A 10,549-nucleotide genomic window follows, 5' to 3' on the forward strand; every position below is an offset into this window, starting at 1 on the left:
CAGGTTGACAGGACCTCCAGTGTGGTCTCCTGACCAGCTTAAGGTTCCAAGTATACTTACAGTAATTGAGTATAATCCTTGTTTTTAAAGGAACTCTCTGAGGGCATCCAACCTGACCTATTTGCCCATAGCACCACCTACATGGAATTTGTCCAACCCATCAAATTATTGAGTATTGGTTATGGCAGTGGGAGTAGTAAAGGGACCTGAAGGTACCGGTAGGTATTTTGCATGGAAAGTGAAGAAGCTGGGGCCTTCCCCTGCTGTTTCTGAGATTTCTTAGTGAGGTAAAAGGAATGGTAACAAAATCAAGGTCAGAACCATCTGGTGGGGAATGGTGGGTCCAGCAGCTAGTTAAATTTAAAATGCTTGCAACAGTCAGGGTGAGCTGTACTAGGGCATTTTCTTCGTAAGGAAGGCTCCAGGGTGGTTCTGAAAGACAAAGATCATTAATGTCCCTCCTTTTCCTGTACCTACCATGGTCTAATGTGTTCCTTTCCCTGGAGCGAGGGCTGTCGCTATCCTTCCAAGGCCAAAAATCAGTATGCCTCATTCTAGTAGAAACAATTCCAAAAATTTACTTTATTTCAAATCATTCCTTCCTCCCCTTTAGAACTTTCATCTAGAGGGTTTCAATGCAAGAAGGGAAAGAGTTACAAAACTACATAGACACTTGATGTCCATCCCTTTGGCTTGCATGGGCCCCTTGGCAAGCAGTATCCTCAACCAAATGGCCATTATCCTTATGATGTAGAACCCTAGCAAATCCACAAGAGAGTCAGACGGTGGCATCAGAATTCAGTTTGAATTTACTGGGTCCCTTTTGTCTGGCTACCACCAGGAGGGTGTACTGACCAGGTTGGCCTGAAGTTGCCATTAAGGGAAAGAAGTTGTCAATGTCTAGGAATGGTCTGGAGTGGAATCCCAAGTTTTCAAAATAGATCTACGTAACTCTCTGCCCCTTTCTTCCTGATTATTACCCAGGAAATGCCTGGGAGAAGTTGATTCCTTTCTGGGGACAGCTACATTTAGTGAACAAACTCTCTTGCTAAAGTATATGGACCAGGAGATGAGACAGGTAGTCATAAATCTTCTGGTTTTTTTTTTTTTTTTTTTTTGAGAAGGCAATGCCAACACTCCATAATACAGGATGTCTATGGGTGGTAGAGAGAGTGAAAGGCCCATCAAATACCTTGACAACCAGCCCATTGCTGAGTGTTTTTTGCAATAAAATCATGTATTTTCGGACTCTAAAAAACTGAAAACATGGGACACCTAGGTGGCTCAGTCGGTTAAGCATCTGCCTTTGGCTCAGGTCATGATCCCAGGGTCCTGGGGTCAAGTCCCGCATCAGGCTCCTTGCTCAGCAGGGAGCCTGCTTCTCCCTCTGCCTGCTGCTTCTCCTGCTTGTGTGCTCTCTCTCTCTTTCTCTCGCTCTCTCTCTCTCTCTGATAAATAAATAAAATCTTTAAAAAAGAAAAAAAAACTGAAAACATGATACAGATTCATTTGAAGGGCTGCAATGGTGTGACCAGGATTGACTTATGGGACTGGAACAGTAACACAGGAATCTGTAAAAGTGTCAGCAGTAGTGAGGAATCACCAAGAGCCCCAAGAAGAAATAAAAGGTACAATGTAGTCAGTCTGCAAGGAGCAGATGGAGTCCATGTGCGTATGGTGTGGCCTCCTTCACATTGAGAAACAGGTCAACCTTGGGCAAGAGTCACGACTCTAGCACGGAATAGTAGCCTTGACTTCAGAAAAGGTGTTCTTTTTGTTCAGTCTATGAGGGTGGATGTATTGCCATATCTAGTAAGAACATGGATCTCGACAGAAGTAGTATCAGTCTGAGTGGTGCAGGCTCCACCAGCAGCTTGATTCCAGTTAGTTTCATAAAAGAAGAAACCCTTACTGTGAGTTTCTACATGAGTGATCCAGATGGTTGACCGATAGCTGGGTCATTGGCAATAGCCCAAGAGTGAACCAAAACGAAACAAGGTTCATCAAAGGGAATAGCGGTCAAAGTATAAGAACAAGGGTGCCTGGGTGGCGCAGTCGTTAGGCTTCTGCCTGCGGCTCAGGGTGTGATCCCGGCGTTGCGGGATCGAGGCCCACATCAGCCTCCTCCGCTGGGAGCCTGCTTCTTCCTCTCCCACTCCCCCTGCTTGTGTTCCCTCTCTCGCTGGCTGTCTCTATCTCTGTCAAATAAATACATAAAATATTAAAAAAAAAAAAAAGTATAAGAACAGCCTTGAGTCCTGCCCGTTGAGGATAGTGACCACGCCCACTTTTGGTTCTGCGTCAGCGACATCGAGATCGAAGTATCATGGCAGCACAGGGAACACCATTTGGTTTTAGCTTAGCTGAGCCATCAGTGAACCAGGCCCCATCATTTAGGGGAACCTCTGAGCATTAAAGACTCCATTGAACTACTGGCTTTGCTTTAGGCAGTATAATGGGAAATAAAATTTCCCCCAGGAGGACAGTTGCCATTTCTTCATGTAAAGCCAAATCCTGCCTGGGCCAGGCTGGCTGTATTCTTGAATATATCATTTCCATTTGACAAGTGAGGCTTGTTGTGCCCTTCGTACTTTGTTAGTTGTTGAGTCTGAGTCAGCCCACCCCAGAATGGGATTATCAGTCTGTAGAGTTATAAGGCCTCCCATAGGTCAGGGGTTCAGTGTCAATAAGAGCCCAGTAGCAAGCTAATAGCTGCTTTTCAATTGGGATATAGCCAGTAGCCTTGTCAGGGAAATGATGAGTCCAGAACCACAGGGGCGTTCCTAGGTGGAGGCTTCTAGTAGGCAAAATCATCAGTCACAGAGACTTGTAGCTCAGAGGGGCCATTAAGGTCATTCAGTCCTACTTGGGATGGGCTCAAGAGATGGTTGGGTAGTAATTTATGCGTGTCATTTGTACTACTTTACATGCAGCTCTTTCTGATCAGGAAAATTCCTTCTGGCACTTAAGAAAATGGGAAGTATAAGCATATAACATCAGTTCTTTTTTTTTTATAATCATTTTTTATTATGTTATGTTAGTCACCATACAGTATATCCTTAGTCTTTGATGTAAAGTTCCATGATTCATTGTTTGCGTATAACACCCAGTGCTCCATGCAATATGTGCCCTCCTTAATACCCATCACCGGCCTATCCCAATCCCCCACCCCCCTCCCCTCGGAAGCCCTCAGTTTGTTTCCCAGAGTCCACAGTCTCTCATGGTTCAGTTCTTATTGTAGTCTTAGATGTGGAAGCAGCAACAGCAGTACATTGAATTGGTCCATAGGGCACCACCCATAGAGTCACATTACCTTCCCTTCCCCACTGTATGTCCTACCAATCTTTATTAGTAGAATCCTGATGCCCCCACCCCTCTGGGATTGGTAGGATAGTAAATTGGGTTCCTGTATCCAACAGAACCATAGAAGTTTGAGTCCCTCTCCTCCCTAAAACTCCCCAGCATACTCAAATGGATGTGTGTAACCATTGGAAACAAAGTGATCTTGGCCACACCCCTAATCATGCTTTCTCTTAATGTAGCTTAGGCTAGAGGGAGAAGGAGAGATCAGGAGCATGGAGGGAGAGAATGACTCCGTACCCATAAATATATCTTTTTCATTCACTTTCAGGTTAGAGTAGTGTGGTGGTGGCTCATGGATCAATCGAATGAACTTCTGATGTTTGGGGACTACCTAAAGTTCTAGATCAGAAGTTAAGATCCAATCTGACACCATCTATTTCGACTTTGAATATCTTTTGACTCAGAAGTGACAATCAGATTGTTTTTTGGCATGGGCTGTGAGATTCCCACTCTTTGCCTGAGTGGGGCTTGATTCTTTGAGTGGCATTTTTTTTTTTTAAGGAGTCTACCTTAATCTGAGGCATTTGCAGCTCCCTTGTCATGATGACATCTCTTAAGTTTTCACCTGATTTGACATAAAATCTGGGAGAGTTTTCTAGGGCTAATCATAAGAATTGATCTAGATTCCTTTGGGTAAGTTTCTCATCCTGTAATGGGTTACCTTCATCAGCATTGTAAACTCAATCCAGGGCAGTAAGAGCCAATATATGTAGCTGTCAATAACTCATCTATGATTTCCCATGGGAGTTTGTCTAGCCTGTGGCGTAGTACGTGGGTGAGGTAGCTGAGTATAAAGGGACAGAAATGGGATGGACTAATTCAGTACCTATTTGACATCCAGGTCCTTTCTCATCTAACAAAGAGGATTAGCAGGATGAACAGGGTAGTCAAGTAAGCAGTCGAGTTCAGGTAAGGTCTGGACTCATCAGGTTAGATACCAGATATTTACTAGGTATTTGGTCTGAGTTCATTCATTGTAAGGAAAGAATTTTGATGGGAGAACTAAGCTAGGAAGACAGAAAGAGTGGGTGTAAAGGGGCAGAATCTGGAATCAAAGGTCAAAAACCCAAAGGGAACTTGGTATGTATGGGTGCAGATTGGGAAAAAGCCAGAAGTATTGAGAAATACTGCCTTTGTGAGCCAGTGGGTGTCAAACTATCTTTGAGGAACAGGTTCAAGATAATCATCTCTCATTTGGTTTTCTGAAATAGAGTCTTAGCTAGTTTCCCTGACTCCAGGCTCTTTCCCTGCCAATTCCTCCTCCATGTGGCTTCCAGAGTTTCATTTATGAAATACAAATCTGATTATGTCAATACACTGCTTGAAAACCCTTCTTCGGGCTCCCTCTGCAAAAGGAGAGACATTTAATGTCTTCACAAGCAGGACAGAGTCTGCTTTGCAACCTCATCCCTGTGTCTCTGCAACATGTACCCAATGTTCTAGCCACACAGAATTATATGTTTTTCCCCAAATACACCATCCTCTTTCATGCCAGCTTCCCTTCATTTCCTTACCTTAAATGACCTTGTCTTTGCCTGGAAAACTACTAGGTTCAAGCCCAGTGGTCTTCCCCTCTATACAGCTCTCTAATCAGCAGGCTGTGCTCCCATAGTATCATATGCACATTGATTATGATGCCCTGTTAGTACCGTGTCTATGCCTTTGTTGTCCACTAGACTGTGACCTTCTTGAGGGAACTTGCCTTATTGATTATGGTAGCCCCACTGCCTGCTGCAGTCCTTGGCATATAGTAGGCACTTACTCAATATTTGTTGAATGCATTAATATCTTTATGATGCATCAAATTGCTTCCTTCGAGCAATAAATATTTCATTTTATCATGTTAAAAATTAGATGAGGGCCCAGGACTCTGGATTATTGTGAATAATAACACCAATCCATCAAGTATAATATTAATGACTTTATATTAGATATCCATTTTTCATTTCCAAAGCAATCAGCAGTAACTGCTGTAATTAAGCACTCTAATCTTTAAAGTTATTAAGTGTGAAATTAAGCTGAAATCATCCAAGGGACAGCAGGTGGACATTGTTTTAGGAAATGAATGTTTGTGTATTCTTTTTTTTAAAGAGACACATAGGTCGTAGTGTATTAACTGCATTTTTTTTTCTATAATACTCTTGCTATGTTCCCAAATACAGCACATTTCCCCTGACCCACACACACATACATGTCAACCTTTCTCTTCACCTATTGCCTACAAAATGAATATCTAAAGGAAATAGAGATTTTGTGTCAAGTTATCCATAAATACAAAAGATACTTACGTGAGCCCTATTTGAAATGTTTTCTGAAACAATCTTTGCAAAACATACTTCTTGTGAGCTTGGTACCGTGTTGAATCTGTAGAGGGTGCACGGTGTTTATTCAGTCTGAAGAGTGACTGACATGGCCACACTTGGGAAAAGGACAGTAAATGGAAAACCTTGTCACTTTGGGGGAGTACCTTGGTTTCTCAGGCATCAGGTGGCCATTTTGTAAAAAATCTTTGACTCTTCATGCTAAGTATTATGGAAGTGGAATTAAGAACATTTTAGCATCCCATAACACTCCTTTGGTGATAACAGATTGACCTTCAAGGTGCCCTGACACTAAATCACAAATATACGTAGGAAGCAAACCCAAAGTGCTCATCTCTTAAGTTGATAAATATGATGCAGTAGTGCCCACTCTTTATGTATATATGGAAGACATTACCAATCAGTCATGACATTTTCCCACTGAGCATGGGAAAGCCAACTATTTTTTTTTATTATGATATGTTTGTCACCATACAGTACATCATTAGTTTTTGATGCAGTGTTCCATGATTCCTTGTTTGCGTGTAACACCCAGTGCTCCATGCAATACATGCCCTCCTTAATACCCTTCACCGGGGTAGGCCATCCCTCCACCCCCCTCTTCTCTAAAACCTTCAATTTGTTTCCTGGAGTCCATAGTCTCTCGTGGTTCATTTCCCCCTCTGTTTACCCCCTCTTCATTTTTCCCTTCCTTCTCCTACTGATCTCCCTGCTATTCCTTATATTCCACAAATGAGTGAAACCATATGATAATTGTCTTTCTCTGCCTGACTTATTTCACTCAGCATAATCTCCTCCAGTCCCGTCCATGTTGAGGCAAATGTTGGGTAATCATTCTTTCTGACGGCTGAGTAATATTCCATTGCATATATGGACCACATCTTCTTTATCCATTTGTCTGTTGAAGGGCATCGTGGCTCCTTCCACAGTTTGGCTATTATGGATAATGCTGCTATGAACATTGGGGTGCATATGGCCCTTCTTTTCACTACATCTGTATCTTTGGGGTAAATACCCAGTAGTTCAATTGCTGGATCATCGGGTAGCTCTATTTTTAACTTTTTGAGGAACCTCCACACTGTTTTCCAGAGTGTCTGTACCAACTTGCATTCCCACCAACAGTGTAAGAGGGATCCCCTTGCTCCACATCCTCTCCGACATTTGTTGTTTCCTGCCTTGTCCGTTTTTACCATTCTAACTGGTGTAAGGTGTCATCTCAATGTAGTTTTGATTTGAATTTCCCTGATGGCTAACGGTGTTGAACATTTTTTCATGTGTCTGTTAGCCATTCGTATGTCTTCATTGGAAAAGTATCCGTTCGTATCTTCTGCCCATTTTTTGATTTATTTGTTTCTTGGGTATTGAGTTTGAGAAGTTCTCTATAGATCTTGGATACCAGCCTTTTATCTGTAGTGTCATTTGCAAATATCTTTTCCCATTCTGTGGGTTGCCTCTTTGTTTTGTTGATTGGGAAAGCCAGCTATTAACAAGCAATCAGAATTGGCTTTTGAGAACATATACATTTTCTATTTTTACCCTAGTGCATAAAATACATCTTCAAATAAGAAAATAAATCCTAATTACCGTGAAGGAAATCCAACAAATACTAATTTGGTATTGAAACGTATTTTGAACATGGACTCATTCAATGTCTATTTCAACCCTCTTCCAGCTTGTTGTCTTCCACTAAATAGTCCAGAAAGCTAAAAGTTATAATTCCATACTTCCTTGCAATTAGAATGCAGCCATGTGACCTAGGTGCACCCAATCAGTTGGCCCTGGAGGAGAGTTGAATATTAAAATGAGAAACTTGAGGCTGTGGCCTTGGAAAGACAATAGTTTTGTTTTTGTTTTTAGGATTTACCTGTTTATTTTAGGGGAGGCAGAGGGAGAGGAAGAGAGAGAGAGACTCTCCCCAGACTCCCTGCTGAGCAAGAAGCCCACCCTTGGGCTTCGTCCTATGACCCTGAGATCATGACTGACCCAAAGTCAAGAGCCGGACCCTCAACCGACTGAGCCACCCAGGCACCCCTGAAAGAATATCGTTCTGATATGCACAGTTGAGTTAGAAGCTAATTTTTCTGGATTTGCTCTGGTAGAAATTGTGGTGTTCATATGTAAGCATGCTCAGTGCTAAGTTTGAGGCTGCAGTTGCGTTGGTTTAGTAGAACAGTCTATGGCATGAACTGGGCATTTTTTCTACCCTCATTGTTCCTGGCTAGTTAATATCCAAGCCTGCATCTCTAGCCCTCCTGGAGATTTGTGAACTACCAAAAATCCCTTCTGTTTCAACAAATCAGAGTGTTCTCTACTGCTTATAACCAAGAATTCTGCATGTGTTTCTGTGAACCAGTTACATAAAGATTCTCTCCCTGATCTTTGGTGTGTTATAGAAACAGAGATGTACATTAAACACACACATACACACACACACACACACACACACACACACACACACACACCATGTCATTGAAATTGTGGAGTTAAAATGAAAAAAGCATAGGGAGATATGGGAAATAATGGGGTCAAAGTTTGTAGCTACGGCCCTGCCCTATTCTCTTATCTGAAATACTCATCAAACTGTTTGCAACTGAGAACAAGAGGGAGAAACAAAGGAGCTACTTGCTTCAGTGTGAGCATTACTGGCTGGGTCTCTTCTGAAAATACAGAGGAGCTCTGAGCTTTATTTTTTATCCATTAAGTGTCAAAGGATCTAACATTAATATTCATGAGCATGTATAATAGAATAATAGAGCAGTTTCATGCAAAGCAAAATTAGATTCTGCATGATGACTATGTAATATACACACTTCTTAGCTGTAATACAACATCATGTCCTCAACTCTGACTCAGATAGGAAAGAGTTAATGAGGAGACTGCTGTCTCTTCTCTGATTACGAATTAGCTGAAGCACAACATCCATGGGAAAATAAATAATATATGTAATGCCTTTGATGAACTGTTCATAGCACTTTACATAAAGATTTATCTTATTCCTTTTCTATTTCATGGAATTAATTTATTTTAATTAATGTACACCCTATGCACTCAAGGTTATGTAACTGGAGCACAGGGTGCTAAACTTACCTGGAGAAGACTGTAAATAGTAGGTGCAAAAATTATGTGTAGAATCCTATACACCTTTGAAATATGAGACCCAGCTTTGATGAGCTATCTGACCACACTCAAATATGGAGTGTACTAGCCTTCACATAAAAATTCTGTTAAACTCCCTAAAAGGATTATATGTTCACCAATTTTAACAAGTCTGCCCACCCATCTATCTGTTTCTCTACATAGAAAGCACAGTATACTGGAAAGAACATAGGCTTTGAAATCAAGTAGAACTGTATTTGCATTCCACTGCTGCCATTTACTAGCTCTGTGCCGTGATCATGTTACTTAATTCCTCAGCACATCATTGCAAATTGAAAGAAATAATACCTACTTTACAGGGTTTAGATGTTAATATTATTTCTTTTCCCTTTTCCCCTAATTGCTACCCCCACCTGTGGCCCCTTAGACTTTCTAAAAGATAAACGTTCATTTCATTAATCTATTAACCAATTTTAAAAAGTAAATACATGCATGCATATGTTTATTCATACGTATAGATACATGACACCCTAAAAGTAGGATCGTAAAATACTTAAAAATGCACTTGTAACTAGGAAACATCTACTAAGAACATTATTGATTTCGTTCCTGCTTCTCATCTGACTTCACAGAGTAATGATTTTATTAGATTAAGTAAGAAACTGAGATTTTTTACTCAGAGACCATATTGAATTACTCTGGACTCTGCCTAGGAAATGTAAAAGCATAAGAATTAAGTGATATTTTGAAACTCAAAAACTTTATCTGTGATTAACAGACAAATTAGACTATAATCTTGTAAAGAGAGCTCAGCTCCGATAAATAGACATTTTTCATTAATAATGGAATTGTAAGTAATCCTGGTTAATGAATGGTTTTATATATGTCTGATTATCAGTTTAACAACATGACACACATTTGGACATACATGGGATATGTAATGCTTTTATTGAACTTTCTAGCATTCTATTTTAACAATTAGACATTCTCCTACCTTAGAGAAAAAGTGTATTAGAGAAAAATAAAAGAATACACATGAGTGTTGTAACAGGTTAGTTACAGTCATTAGGGGACAGAGCTACATTGAGTAGTAGATAGACAGGGATATATGTGAACATAGTTTTCAGTTTTATAATTTTTACTTAATTCTTTTTTTCTTTTTAGATTCCGGTTCTCTGCTGGTGCTCTCCATCTTGTCATCTATTTTTTGTGCGTCCTAATGGCAAGTATTTTAAAGTCTGTCTCATAACTATAATATCTGGACGTTCTGTGGATTGGTTTCTATCATTACTTTTTTTCTATTGATTTTGACTATTTGATCTTGTCCCTTGGTATGGCTAGCATGTTTTTATTATCGTTATTACATGGTGGACAACATCTATGGAAGGTGTAGAGAGAATTTCAAGCTCTGAATGATTTTATGTTCCCACAGAGAGTATTACTTTAGATTTTGGCAGGCAGGCGGAATAAAGGCAGATCCCCTTAATCCAGGCTGTTAGGAAACAGATAGGAAGCCGTGCTTAGTCTGTGTAAGGACCGGTCTATTTCGAGTCAGTCTTACTTCCAGCATGTAGCCTTTCACAAATCTCGACTGATAGTCTGGGAGTGTTTACTAGGGCCTTTCCACTTTTGTGGACCCTAAACTCTAGTTTTTGTCTCCCCACTTCCATGAAACTCTAAAAGCTCTGCTCAGCCTCTCAGTCTCAGCTCCTCTCTTGGTGTCTGCCACTCTGTCCAGCTTCCCAGCCTCTCAGATATCTACTGTAAGT

General features: G+C 40.8%; 1 long non-coding RNA gene across 1 annotated transcript in view; it reads left to right on the top strand.

Annotated features, from left to right (window-relative positions):
• The window catches only part of LOC123779320 (uncharacterized), a 124,395-nt gene extending 114,359 nt beyond the window's left edge, over nucleotides 1–10,036 (top strand). Inside the window, exon 5 of the long non-coding RNA XR_006776168.2 lies at nucleotides 9,945–10,036. This is a non-coding gene — a long non-coding RNA (uncharacterized LOC123779320). The remainder of the gene's footprint in view (nucleotides 1–9,944) is intronic.
• Nucleotides 10,037–10,549: the final 513 nt, after the last annotated feature.

The sequence above is a fragment of the Ursus americanus genome, chromosome 5 (assembly GCF_024610735.1).
Source record: "Ursus americanus isolate L20-20 chromosome 5, mUrsAme1.1.p, whole genome shotgun sequence".
NCBI classification, from domain to species: Eukaryota; Metazoa; Chordata; class Mammalia; order Carnivora; family Ursidae; genus Ursus; species Ursus americanus.